This window comes from Cuculus canorus, chromosome 23 (genome assembly GCF_017976375.1).
Source record: "Cuculus canorus isolate bCucCan1 chromosome 23, bCucCan1.pri, whole genome shotgun sequence".
Taxonomy (NCBI): Eukaryota; Metazoa; Chordata; class Aves; order Cuculiformes; family Cuculidae; genus Cuculus; species Cuculus canorus.
In genome coordinates this window covers 2480313-2493837 of record NC_071423.1, presented here as the reverse complement: position 1 = coordinate 2493837, position 13525 = coordinate 2480313, and the positions used below count along the sequence as shown (strand labels likewise).

General features: G+C 49.2%; 1 protein-coding gene across 3 annotated transcripts in view; it reads left to right on the top strand.

Moving 5' to 3' along the window:
- Positions 1–13525, top strand: part of SNX19 (sorting nexin 19) — a 138518-nt gene that overhangs the window by 41304 nt on the left and 83689 nt on the right. For all 3 annotated transcript variants that reach the window (XR_008453427.1, XR_008453425.1, XR_008453426.1), the window contains exon 12: positions 2456–2544. The gene's annotated coding sequence lies outside the window, so the exon portion shown is untranslated. The remainder of the gene's footprint in view (positions 1–2455; positions 2545–13525) is intronic.

The window sequence follows — 13525 nt, the reverse complement described above, 5'->3', positions numbered from 1 at the left end:
GACCTGAGCAGAGCTGGGGGGATCTCCACTCCCCCACCAAGCTTGGGGAACTTTAGTACCAGACCTGTTTTTTCAGGTCTGGGGCTTTACCTCTTGCATTGCAGGGATGGAGCTGGGAGCAGGGAGGGAAAGAAGGAGGAGGAGAGCTCCACAGGGCATGCGATCACCTTAGGCACAATCAACCATCTTTCTACACACCTACATTTGTTGGGTTTTTAGGGCACATGGGCGTCAGCATTTTGTAGACAAGAAGCTGTTGCTATAACTCAGCACCTCCAACTTAGGCTTCCTGCAGGAAAGTTTTAGGACTTTCAGCTCTACATGTTTAAGTTTCAATGCAAATAATGAGCAGAGATGAGTCCAAGTCACGGTGTCTCTCAGCCACATCTGGATTTTGAAGTGCCCCCAAGCTGATGTTGAGAGACTGTTTCTCCACCCAGTGGTCCCTTTAAATTCCACACTAGACCCAGTGGGAAACAGGCATGCAGATGGTGGGGTTTAATGACACAGCACCAGTTTATTTGAACTAGGGCCTTTATAGGGAGAGGTGTTTGTTTTCTCAGACCACACATTATTAACTAATTCCTTGACTTTATAGGCGTATTGTGAGCAACTTCCCACTTTTCACCCTTTTCCTCTGTCAAATCATCTTTGGCTCCACAGCTGTGGGCAAGGCATCTTAGACTGCTGCTGCTCGGGATGGATTTCCATTCGGCAGTCCTGCTGCGGCTGTGGTTCCCCTTTTGAACTGGGAAAGTCAGACTGGGAATTGCCTTTTGGTCTTTGGAAATGATGAGCTACAGTCACTATGCATCCCATTTCCTCGTAGTACAACGGGATAATAATATTTCATAGAATCATGGAAGAGTTTGGGTTGGAAGGGATCTCAAAGCCCATCCAGTCCCACCCTCTGCCATGGGCAGGGACACCTCCCACTGGCTCAGGGGCTCCAAGCCCCATCCAACCTGGCCTGGAACCCCTCCAGGGATGGGGCAGCCACCACTGCTCTGGGCAACCTGGACCAGGGCCTCCCCACCCTCACATTTCTTCCTAAAATCTCATCTCAATCTCCCCTCTTTCAGCTGAAAACCTTTTCTTTTGTCTTCTTTATGCATTGGCCGCATTCTTATGCCAAAAGCGAGGTCTGTCTCCCTTTTCCCAGCTTCTCCTCCACCAGGACAAGACTGTCACGTGCTGCAGGTCTGTACTAGAAGAGAAGAACCCATTTCCAAAAGGCCCAAAGTGAAAGATTTACAAGACCATCTTGTGAAGTACTCAGTTACGTTACAGCAGAAACACCATGAGAACAGGGGTCACTGTAAGCTTTTTGCTCTACCTTCATGGATTCAAGAAACCTTGAAATAAGTAATGGTGTTTTGGCAGTTGTGGCTGCAAGAGGCGTTGGGCAAAGCCAACGCAGGCTGCTGCAGCCAGCGTGCGGGGAAAGGGATGGGATTTGGGGCAACGGCTTCTTCTCGCCAGGTTTCCCACCTGCGCCTTCTGCAGCGAATCTCCTCTGATCGCTTCCAGCCTTCGCCTGACAAACAGAAATCTGAAACAAAACAGCCTGTTCTGGATGGATCGCGGGGTCGGGGGGGTCTCTGTTTTAGAGCCCCACACAGCTGTTAATCACCAGAATATCTCTGGCTCCCAGCAGCTGCCTGGTGTTTATCTGAGCTGGGATATCTGCTGGCCGAGCCCATGGAGAGCAGGCTGTGCAGCCAAGCCAAAGACAAACGGAAGACAGATAATCTGCACACAGAGATGTGCACGTGGGTTTTGTGTGTGTGCACACATACATATGCGTGTGTGTGTGCACGCAGCTTTGTTTACATCCCCCTGCTACCGCTGGAAGCGCCCATCAGTGATTTTTCTTTAAATAACTGTAATTTTGTGAACGTATTGGCACATACACCTAATGTATGTGTGGTTTACAGGTGTTTTAGGAGAGGGCTTCCACATGCATGACTCAGATAAGATCTTTTGCACAGTCATTCTGTACTTTCTCTAAGCCTTATGAAGCTTTTTAGATAAAGCGGAAAAATTCGGGGCTTCCTAAACCTTCCAGTCTCAGTCAGCCAGAGAGGCTTCAAAGTGCACCTAAAAGGCAGCTCCCTGGGCCACCTGCGGCTGTTTAGGAAAGAAGAAGGAGGAGTAGAGCTAATGAAGTAAGCTGACCACCTGCAGAAGAGGAAGAGGGCAGCCTTGTGACTCCACTTAACCTGTCCTGCAGGGGTGTGAGGGCACCGAGTTCATATAAACCAGGCTTAGGTGAGGTTGAGCTGTTCAGGGGAGGTATGAGAGAAGTGGCTCTTCTGGGGTGTTTGATGTCTTCTTTGTGGAAAGAGTCTTGCAGTGACTTAGGAGATTAAAGACTTGAGAAGTAGCAAGGAGGATGTGTGTTGTGCCTGGATTTTTCTGAAGACTTATACCTTTCTTTTCTCTTTGTTTCCAGGTCCTTTCTGTAGCAGTCAGAGCATCCTGAACTACCACGTGCAGTGGAGAAAGTCCTGGCTGGATCTGACTTGCTACTTGCGTGATAAGGTAGGATTTGAGTGAAAGTATGGGATGATGGGATCCAACTGGAGTTTTCTTTTAATGAATTGTCAACTACAGGGGTCCAGAAAGGCACAAGGTTGCCTTGCTAAATGTTGTGAGGCTTCAAACTGGAGGGCTTGCAGTTTTTATTTACCTAGCAGTTGGTTGTACTTCTGATGTGGTTTTGGAAGGAATGCTTGAGGTCCTCCTTGCTGCTGACCCTCCCCTGAGGTTTCAAAAGCTGTCAAGTACTGAGAGTTACAGAAAGTGTACAGAATGGTGTGTGCCTTTGACTTTTCAGAGCCCTGAGAGAGGCTGAAATCTTGCTGCTGCTTATGCCAAGTTCCTCAGGGGCAGCTGTACAGGGTGAGCAGCAGGGCTGGCTCTTGTGTTGAGCTGTGGTTTAAGCTGTGCAAATCTGAGTGAGGGGGTGTGCATTTGCTTATCCCTCCTTTGCCTCCGAGTACAGTGAGTGCCTTGCATAGACATTGTGCAACAAAAGCCAGGGCTTCTTCCAAAGCTGTTTGTCTGTCTTGGCTGTGAATGCCCAGCTTTCCTTCAGGTCCAACTCTGGTATTTATCAATTAACTTGCTCCAGATCCTGGGAACAGCCTCGGCTGTCCTTCCCTTCAGCCTGGAGCACCCACTTCCATCTGCCTTACCTCATCCTGCAGTTACTGTCCCACAGAGCACCCTGGGCTGCAGCAGCCTGTACATCTGTCCTGTCTTCTGTGCACGTAGCAAAGCCTCAGAGGATAAAGGAATGGAAGAGAAAGAAGCCAGTCGCCCAGGAGTAGTGTTTAGGCAGAAGCATGCTTGTATCGTGCACCTGGAGACAGTGGGAATGAGCTTGTGGAGTGGGAAGAAGCGGTGAAGGAAGCTGGGGCTGTAATGAGGCTAGGAAGCCATCAGAGTGCTTCTGCTGGAGGCTTGGCAAAGAAAATCAGTGACAGGAGAGAGGTTATAGTGGCTCCTGTTCTCACCAAAAATAAGAAACCCTTCAGCTCTCTTAGCCACAGCCTTTGCTGTAGGTGAGAAGCTCCTCCAGAGGGACAGACCAGCTTTCTGGAAGGCAGAGGACAGGAAGGGAGGAGTGCATCTGGACCAGACTCTCTAATAACGAACTAGTCAGCTGTTTCTTAATGTGCTGAGAGGATGTGGGAGCCCATGGGTTTGCTGAAATGTATGTGCAATGATTGCTTCTTCTGAAGAGCCAAGAGTGTCTTGAACAGGAGGTGCAGTCCCCTCCCTATCCCCTGTGAAACACCCGTGCATAACTTCCAGCCAGGATGGGCTGGGGGTTCTGGGCAGCTGTGTGCAAGAGTTAGTGTTAATGTGAGGTTCTGGATGGCCGCACGCTGGGGTTAACACACTGCCTTGATGCAGGGAGTAAAGATGGGATGGGTTCTGTGCTGGAGAAACACTCTGCAGAGAAACACCGCTGCATGTTAGGGAGATGATGGTGGAAACACCTCAGGAGGCATCGTGATGACAGGCACAGCCTAGAACTGTGTCCGCTCTGAGTTTTTTTTCTTGCAACTTTACTTCCAGCTTTGTAATGGGGAGTATAACCTCTGGCTTTGCTTCATCAGATGTGCCTGCAGCAGAGCTTAAATGGAGCTGACAGCCTGGGGCTCTGCTGTTTCTCTCTGGAGTTAGCACAGCACAAAGGAGGTGTGGAGGTGCGTCGTATGGGTCCTGATGCTTGGGATAAATCTGGTGGGGCTGGCATTGGTAGTGCAGATGGAGCAGCACGTCAGCTTGGCCCCCTTCCCACCCCAAAAGCAGGGAGGCACCTCAAATCTTGAGGGGAAACTGCCAGGCTTTTGTGTCTTGGCTTGGGTCCCACGTGAGTGGTGGGGAGTGGAGGGAGAGTGGCCACTGAGACAACCCTTGCCAGCCAGAGAGCAGAGGGAAAGTGGAACAATAACATTAGCCCCTGGTGATGGCTAAAATTGAAATCAGCTGTAAGGGCCCATCCTGCCTGCTGAGCACAGAGGGGCTGGGAAGACCTGCCTCGAGGGCTGTGAAGCAGCAGTAAAGTGATATGCTGAGAAAATATTCTTAACTGCCTGAGTACTGCTGCTCTCCTTCAGCTTCCCACGCAGTCCTCTGTCACCAACACCAGCAATGATGGCATCCAAGCCTCATCCCACCCTGATGTGCAGGAACAGACCCTCTTCCTCTTGGCGAGGGGTATCCCATGCAGAATCTGGTATTTGGGCATGAAGGTTCCTGACCAGCTGCCCACTGTCTTCTTTTGGGGAGAACAAGCCCAGGCAGTGGCCTGACTACTGTCAGGGGGGGCTCCTGGGATGATTTGCGTCTCAAAATCCCATTTTCCTTGCTGAGCTCTTTAGCTTGTGCCTTTCCTGGTCCTGATGCATTCAGGGAGAAGACATCCTGCTCTTCTCCATTCTCTCAATATCCCTTTGATGTTTGGTGTCAGTTGAGGACATTCAGTAGCCCACTGTGTAAGTCACCATGGGAAGACAACATGCTTCCCATAAACACTGACGAGGGTATTGTTGCCCACTTTAATGTGCTCTAATTTAAACAAAATGGTGTTTTCAAATGAGTTTGGTGGATTTTATTGTGCGAGACTGTAACTCCCTGTAGTGAAAAAAGGCTTTTCTTGTAGAGGTAACATTCTGGCTTTGAGTTGAGGTTGTAGGCTGAGTTGGGCAACTCTTGGAAGCAAAGCCTCTATATCTGAGCCCTCCTGTACCTGCAGGTCCTGGACACACAGCTTGTCTTCCCGCAGTACCATGGCCTTCAGAGTGGCTTTGCTGATGCCTGGAGGGAGGACATCACACCAGCATCCTCTGGCACTGGTCCCAGTCAGGATCCAGGTCACTTCTATTGAGCTGAGCTGCGTTCCAAACAATCACTTTAGGTGTGAAAAACTCCCCTGCCTGCTCCTTGAGCTCCCCAGTTTGCACCCAGTGTGTTTTTAAAATGTTCTTAATGAGCTGTCATGTTGGCCAGGGCTCACTTAACTATTTAAGGGTAGTGGTAACAATGAAACCACGATGTCCAGGCAGAGGGAAAGGAGTTGAGGAGCTTTCTGCTGGTTTATTTTTCCCCCTACTTGGTCTCTTCTTTAGTAGTTTTGAGTCCTGCAGTGATTTCGAACAGCTGGCCCAGCTATCATCCCGATCGTGTTCCTCTGTGCTTCACTGAGCTGGGGCGACTTGGCAACCCGGCAGCTGTCCCGGAGCCTGAGCCATGAATGAGCTCAGAGAGGGAAGGAGAGAGGTTTGGATGGGAGAAATTGTATTCGTGGTGGTTTTTTTCAAGTGAGAGGCTGACAGTGTTGACTGGATCCAAGCACAGCCCAAGCAGGTGCTGCGTGTGCTTTGCCCTTCCGTGTTTCTCCTCCCTGACCGTGTGGGTGTACAGACCCTCCTGCAGTGTTTGAGGCGAGGGGTGCCCAAAAGAAACACCTCAAGCCCAGCCTGTGTCTGAGCCATCACTTGGCTCTGGGCACAGCTCACGCCTGCCCTGGGAACTCGCACATAGCTCTGCCAACGTACTTCAGTTTGCAGCAGGTCTTGACTTTTTCCACTTTTATGCCTCACAGAGAGTTTTTTAAACTGTGCTTTCAGAGTTCAGCAATGCAGCCTGCTGACAGCTGCCTTAGGTTTGATGCTACCAATCCTAAAAGACAGAAGTGTGTTGTGTTTAAAGATGTTTCTTTTGACCTGCAACCACAGTGCCTCTTGCAGGATCCTTCTGTCCAGTGCAGCACTGTCCTTGAGATCAGACCCTACCGAATCTCTTGACCTGCTATGCTGTGTAGCATTGTGAGGATGTTTTCTACTGTGCACAAGGCAGGGAGGAACTTTTCAGCCCCTATTCCATGCTGGTGTCCTTAAGCCTATATCTGTGAGCTGACGTGGTGTGCCAGAGGGTGTGCTTAAACAATTTCCTTAGGTTTTTTTAAGACCCAGTTAGGTTAACACAGTGTGAGGGTGCGATTCCTCTCTTGTAGAGCCTAAAGCACTTGATAGACATAGTGATCCCCCACTAGAATGTGGTTTGCAAACCAAAACCTGCCCTGCTGCTTCCGAGTGTTGTGAACTCAGGGCAAACCAGAGAGATGTGTTATGATGTTCCCCTCAAGCACAAAGACTTTGACAGGGTACCACAGGCTACTGCTCTGAAATAGCTCATCTTTACATAGGTTGCTGTCTCCGTTACCGAGGGCATGCTGGCTTTCCTGGAGGGCACTGGAGGCTTCGTTTTAAATGCAGTCACCTTGGGATTCTTCAGAGATGTTGATGATGTGTGGCAGGATGATCTCCAGCATATGGCATGCAAATGGGAGAGAAGGCTGATAACAAAACTCCTGTGAGACTGTGCATGCCGGGAGCTCTAATACTGAAGAAACTGAGGTGCTGATTTTCTTTCCTCTAGATGCAGCGTGGGTCAGTGTATGCTCACTGTAGCTCTGCTGTTTCCTAGCAAGCTGTGACTTCCCAGATTCCTGGTTCAAGCTGCAATCCTGCGCAGATGCAAGGCTGGCTGCTCTACCTTCATCTTGGCCGCTGGCATCTGGAAAGCTCCTGGCTTGGACCTGTGTGGCCCTTGCAGATGTGTGCTATTCCTCACCTGTGTCTTGCCTGCTCTTTTCCAAGTGACACTGCTCTTCTCTCCTTTGCCAGCCTTATCCCCCAAAACACAATTCTGGCCCTCTCAGCTTTGATTTGTGCCAACTGCTGCAGGTTTTAGTAGGGATGATGTTCCATGTGTGCTCCCCCTGGCCCTGGGGCGTGCTCCATCCTTTCCCTGCTGTTGTGCCGCGCTCTTGTCATGCCATAAGGAGAGATCAGGTGTTCCCAGCTGAGTGGCGCTGCTTTGCTTTCGGAAGGGATAGACTAAACAGGCCAAGCCTAATGCTGTGGTAAAGTGGTATTAAATTGGTGGTTGGTTTCAGGCATCTCGGGGCTTGTTTTCTTCTGAGCTCTGTCCTTTGAGACCTTGAGGGAATGTAGACAAACCAGAAAGTGGGTCAGTGACAAACACCGGCCCGTGGCAGCGTTCAGCCGTGCGCTGTAAGTGAGCGAGTCTACAGCTCTGTGAACAAACAACCTTTTATACCTTAATGGTTATTGCAGAAGCCAGGTCCCTGTTTGTGTCTTTCCAGGCATCTGCCTAGGCAGATGCTGTGCTCTGGCAAGGAACGGGCTGAGAACTTGCTCCAGCGCTGGAAAGCCAGCCAATAATTGTATGTGGAAATAATACATCTCCTGGGTTTATTTAGATGCAAGTGCCCTGGTGCTCTCTTGAGTGCGTGTGTGCTACCAGGCAGTTAAAGCAACGAGCTTTTTGCTACGCGCTTGAGATTGCTTTTTGCCAGCTGCCTGCTTTGAGGTGGGAGACATGGGCAGAGGCGAGGGGGGCGGTAGTTTTATAAGCCAGGGATGTGAACTGGTTGGGGGGAGGTGTGCTTAATTCTTCAGCATAGTGTGGAATTGTTGAGGACCATGCTTAAATCAAGACAGATGTGGGCAGAAGGGGGTGTTGGATGAGCTTGCGGTGTTTACTACAAGAGGGCAAGGTCTGCGTTCTCCTGCTTGTGGCTGTAAACACCATGTATACCTTAAGCTGTTTGGCATGTGGCTATTTCTGCTAAGACGAAACAGGAGTTTGAACAGGATGACATTGAACTTTGAATAAGGCTTTGGCTCCGTCACAACTTTCTCTTGCAGTTGAGAGGAGGGAGCTGGGGTCTCCCTGTTTCTCTTTCTAACAGTAAACTGCTTTGAGGTGCACAGCAGAAGAACACTAAAAGCTGAACTCCCTGTAAGCTATTTCCTTTGAGCTCTTGATTACGCTACAGCACACGCATCGCCTGTGTGATCCAGGATGGATGATGCTCCATCCATTTCTTTTGAATACCTCATGGATCTTTAACAGCTGCGAGCAATTCATTTTGGGTGTAATCAGTTAATGTTTTGGTGAAGTGCTTTGAAGATGTACAGCAGCCTCAAAAGCTATGTATTGTTCCATTATTATTACTATTTAACATCTCTACATAGCTGAACTACTGTCAGACATCCTCACTTAATAATGTATGTGAAGTCTGGATCTTTTCCGCAAAGGCAGATTTTTGGCGGAGGGGATGGTGGAATGATATAATAGAGTCTGCAGTTGTACAGGACCTGTCATCCGAGTCTCTAGACGTGCTTTACAGGCATGAGTTAATTCTCACCACTTGGTAGGGCAGTCTGGCTATCCAGCCCCGTGCAGGTGGGGAGACTTAAGAGAAAAAGCCTGACCTATTCGAGGTCATGTAGGATGGGATTAGACCCAGTTTCTCATGCTCTCTGTTTTGCTGCAACTGTGCCGCTGGCCTCAGAGAAACCTCTCCTGCTTCTTAAAAAAGGGATCTGGTAAATGCTCACATTCTAGACTAGATGTTAATGTCGAAGACGTGATGGACATATCATTGTGTATGTGATGTGGAACTGTTGGAACAGGTCCAGAGGAGGCCATGAAGATGATGTGGGGCAGAAGCACCTCTGCTGTGAGGACAGGCTGAGAAAGTTGGGGTTGTTCAGCCTGGAGAAGAGAGAAGGCTGCAGGGAGACCTTAGAGCAGCTTCCAGTGCTGAAAGGAGAAAGCTGGGGAGGGACTTTGTACAAGGTCATGGAGTGATAGGATGGGAGGGAATGGCTTTAAATCGGAAGGGAGATTAGACATTAGGAAGAAATTCTTCATGCTAAGGGTGGGGAGGCCCTGGCCCAGGTTGCCCAGAGCAGTGGTGGCTGTCCCATCCCTGGAGGGGTTCAAGGCCAGGTTGGATGGGGCCTTGAGCAACCTAATCTAGTGGGAGGTGTCCCTGCCCATGGCAGAGGTGGAACTGGGTGGGCTTTGAGGTCCCTTGCCAACCCAAACCATTCTATGACTGTATGGTATGGGATGTGCTGCTATGCAAAAACTTGTGTCGTGTGTAGTCCAAGGAGGCAGGAGACATACCAGACAAATAGGAAAGCGTGAATGAGTGACTTTAGAAGTTTGGATTAAGATCCCTCTCATCACGGGATGGCTTTGTCTTGGCATCACAAGAAGACAAAGCATCCTGGAGAATGGGCATTTATGTTCTTTGATTTGCTTTTTGGCCAGTCCCATTGCTAGCGGAACTCAACGAAGAGCTGCTGCTTGGGATGCTGTGGAAAACCAGTTTGACCAGAGGCCATTCATCACCATAAATCCCACTCTGGGACAGATGGCCAGGTAGTGTCAGTCTGAGCTGGTCCCTCCGTATTGAGCAGCGTTGTTCCATGGCCTCTCCTGTCGCTGCAGGGGTTGTTCGTGGCCTCTCTAGTGCCTGTTCAAACCGACTGCTGTCAATCCTCTACCTTTCACCAGACACAAAAGCGCTTTAAAAATTGAGGAGGTGGTATAAAGAGATACAGCCTTGGGATTCCAGCAAGCAGTCCATCACATCTTAGACATTAACATCTAGTCTAGAAGACTTGGAAAGCAGTTCTTCCTCCACGTGCATCCCCCAACCTGCCCCAGGGACAACATATAGCTGGAAACAGCAAAAAAAAAAAGCCACATTAACTGGCGCTGTTCTTCTGACAGATAAAGAGCAACTCTTCATAAAGGTCCTCTGTGTGTTTCTTCCTGCCAAGAATCATTTAAACAGCGGTCATTAGCGACTTATCTTTCCTAAAACACAAGCGCAAGCTGACATCTCGGTGTGAGCCCCCATCCGTCAAAGGGTTGTGGTGGAGAACATCTGGCTGTGGCTCCAGCTGTTTGCACCCTACATGCGTGAATCCCCTCCCTTGGACACCCGCTGGGACACGGTATTTACAGTTCCCTTTTAGGCTCCAGTGTTACTCCCAGCAAAGCCAGGAGTGACTGACAGCCCAAACAATGCGAGCAGGGAGAATTCCTCCTACTTGGGGCTTTTTTTTGCAGGAGCTTTATCAAAGCCCTGCTCCTCCCAGGGAAAAGTGATAAGCAGGCATTGAAGACAAGCATCAGCTGGGGGGAAACTGCCCCAAACAGCCAGTGGGACTGGGAATTGGGCTGCATATCCTGAGAGAGACTGTTACATTGCAAGTTTATTTATTTTCTTAACATCCTCGTTCAGGGCACATTGTTATCTGCATCTGAAAGGTAGGAAACAAAGAGTCTGCCGACTGCCTCCTTGTCCTTATGTCTCCAGTCGGTGCTTTACTGGGGTCTCTGAATTGCTCTTAAATGGCCCTGGCTCCCCATTTCTCTGAGTGCAGGGACTTGAAAGGGATTTAAACTGCTTAAAAATGGCCCTTAACGACTGCCACTCAAGTGCATCCCGGGGAAGAAGGGATGCAAACCAAGAGCTTTGCACCTTGGCTCCTTGGGGAAAGTCCAGGCAGGGTTGAATCTACAGGTTTGCCAGCTGAGGGGGTTCAGGTTCCTCGCCTGAGCCAGGTTGGTGGGTTAAGGTGTCCACTGAAGGCAAAGCTGTGCAGGATCCTCTCTTCTGAGCTAAAGCTGAGGACTGGCAGCCTAAGCTGAACCATCCTAGAATTTGCCTGGAACTGTAAAGCCTGGGGTTTGACTGTTAGACCTGAAAACAGTCAAGACAAAACTTGAAACCCATCTACTTTTTGAATGTTTCTTTCCTTGCTTGTTCAACTACTGGGAGGGAAGCCAGCTCTGGAAATGAAGTCACTTTGCAAATGGCTGCTCTGCCCAGAAGGAGGCTCTGAAAATTCCCATTGTAATTTCAAGTGTGGTTTTTTTTTTCTTTTAAAAAAAAAAAACATCTTATGAATTTGGCCCCTGAATCGGTCCCTCCCAACTGTCCTCAAATGAGAAAGGAGGGGAAGACACTGGCACTGCAAGGCTTTTTTTTTTTATGACACCAATTTTATTGGATAGGATTCGCAGCATTGACACGCTATAAAAGTTTATTGGAAGCAGATCCAGCCTGTCAATGGGCTGATGCTGCCCCTGGCTGGGGTGCATCCTCGGGCTTCTGGTGGAGGCATCTGCTCTTATGGGTCTTCTGCATTTGGACTGACTCATCACCCAGAAGAATATCCCGACGGGGGGAATGCCCACCATGAACCATCAGCATTGGCACAGACACGCGAGCCCTTCCTGTGCAGGGATTGTGGTGCTGACAAGTTTTGTGGTGAGTCTTCTGGGGCTGAACACGTGCCTGAGGTTATACATGCAAGTCGGTCTTTCCTTAGCAGCGAACTAGTACTGAGATTAATATTTCTGTTTCTTAGCGCAAGGCCTGCCCCGTTATCCCTTCAGCATCCTGCATGGAGCATCCAAGTTCTTCTGCGAAAGAGAAGCATCCACACCGCAAAGCCCACAGGGAGAAAACTGAGGTCCCTCACTGTTACTTGCAGGCAGCACCTTCCCATGGGATTCTTCTGAGCTTGGAAGGATGCTTTTCCTATGAAAACAACTTTGTTTCAAGGGCAGGGTGGTTATTCAACTGGGCTGCAGTCAACTGGGTTTGGAGTGCAGCGCCTTGCCTAAGGCAGGGTCAAAGGTAAAGGACGATGCACAGGTTCATCTGCAATGTAGGAACATCGTGAGATCTCCTTATTGTGATGGCTGGAAATTGAAGTAGCAGAGATGGATGTCTGCATGATGTTTAATAAATACCTGTGTGAATTCTGCTGGGGTGCACGAAGCCACTGAGGCAAAACGTCGTGGCTAAAGCGGTACGAGCAAACTGATACTTGCTGCTCAGAGCTCCTGCAAACTACCCGCTACATCCATAGAGTGAGTTTAACTCCATGGATATGTATGGGAAGAAAGAGTTGGAAGGTGCCAAGGAGTGCCCACCAACGATGATCCTCACTCATTCCTCTGGGGCTTTGTGGTTCATTCCTTTGTTGGAATTTTGTGGGGCTTTGTGGTTCATTCCCTTGCTGCTGATCTGGATTGATGATCAGCAAGGACGAAGAACTGGCTTACCTTCGCATCTGCTGCCCGTCTTGAGAAGACAGCTTCTCACTGAACCACTGTCACAAAGTCAAGGTCCTACAGGTGTTGAGAAGAGTGCCAGATTTGCTACATTCACAGCTCAGTGAACTTAAATGCCTCAAAGGCGTGTAGTTATTTTGGAGACCCCTTGTGAAAGGGGGCTGTATCCAGTTGCCAGACCCCTCACCTTGTTGGCCGTTGCCAATTTGGATGTGCTGTCAGGAATCATTTGCTAGCGTTAGGTAAGAATCCTGTTTTTGTATCCACAACAGTGTTGGATCAAGGTTGCCGCGTGTCATTTCATCACTCTGGCAAACCCCGAGCTCGGGGCTTGGAGAGTGGAACCTTATTTTTAATAAAGGAAAAATCTTTGCACTTCTATTCTGCATCTGTCAGCGATCTCGCTTGGCTGAGCCCTGGAGGAGTTCATCTGGCCCTCGTGTTAAGGAAAACCAACAAATTAGTACAGATGTTTTTCTGAGAGCTACGGGGATCGGGGATCAGTGATTTAATACTGCCTGATATTTGATAGGGGACGCCCAGGGAATACGTGCTGGAAACCAGGAAGTAATATTACATGAAATCAAAATATAAATATGTTCCTAAAGGTTTAGGTAATTTTTTTGCTGTTTCCCCTTGTAGAGTCTGAAATGAGGTCTCTCCTTCTCCTCCCATTCTTCCTGCACTTGTTCACGTAGGAGGCTCGTTCCTCTTGAGTTGGATTCAAGAATCCATTGAGTGAAATGGAAGCTTTCCATGTGTTTTTGTGGGCTTTAGCTCAGCTGAGGAGCACAGTTTAAAGAAAAAAAGATGTTTTTGGAGGTAGGAAGGGGAACTCAGAGGTGATGGAGGAGATAGCCTATCCACCATGGGTTTAGGAAGCCTACAGGCTTTGGGATACACCATTCATTGTGCCTTCTCTGCTTGGAATCATGGAATAGTTTCGGTTGGAAGGGACGTTAAAGCCCACCCAGTTCCACCCCCTGCCATGGGCAGGGACACCTCCCACTGGATCAGGGACACCAAGCCC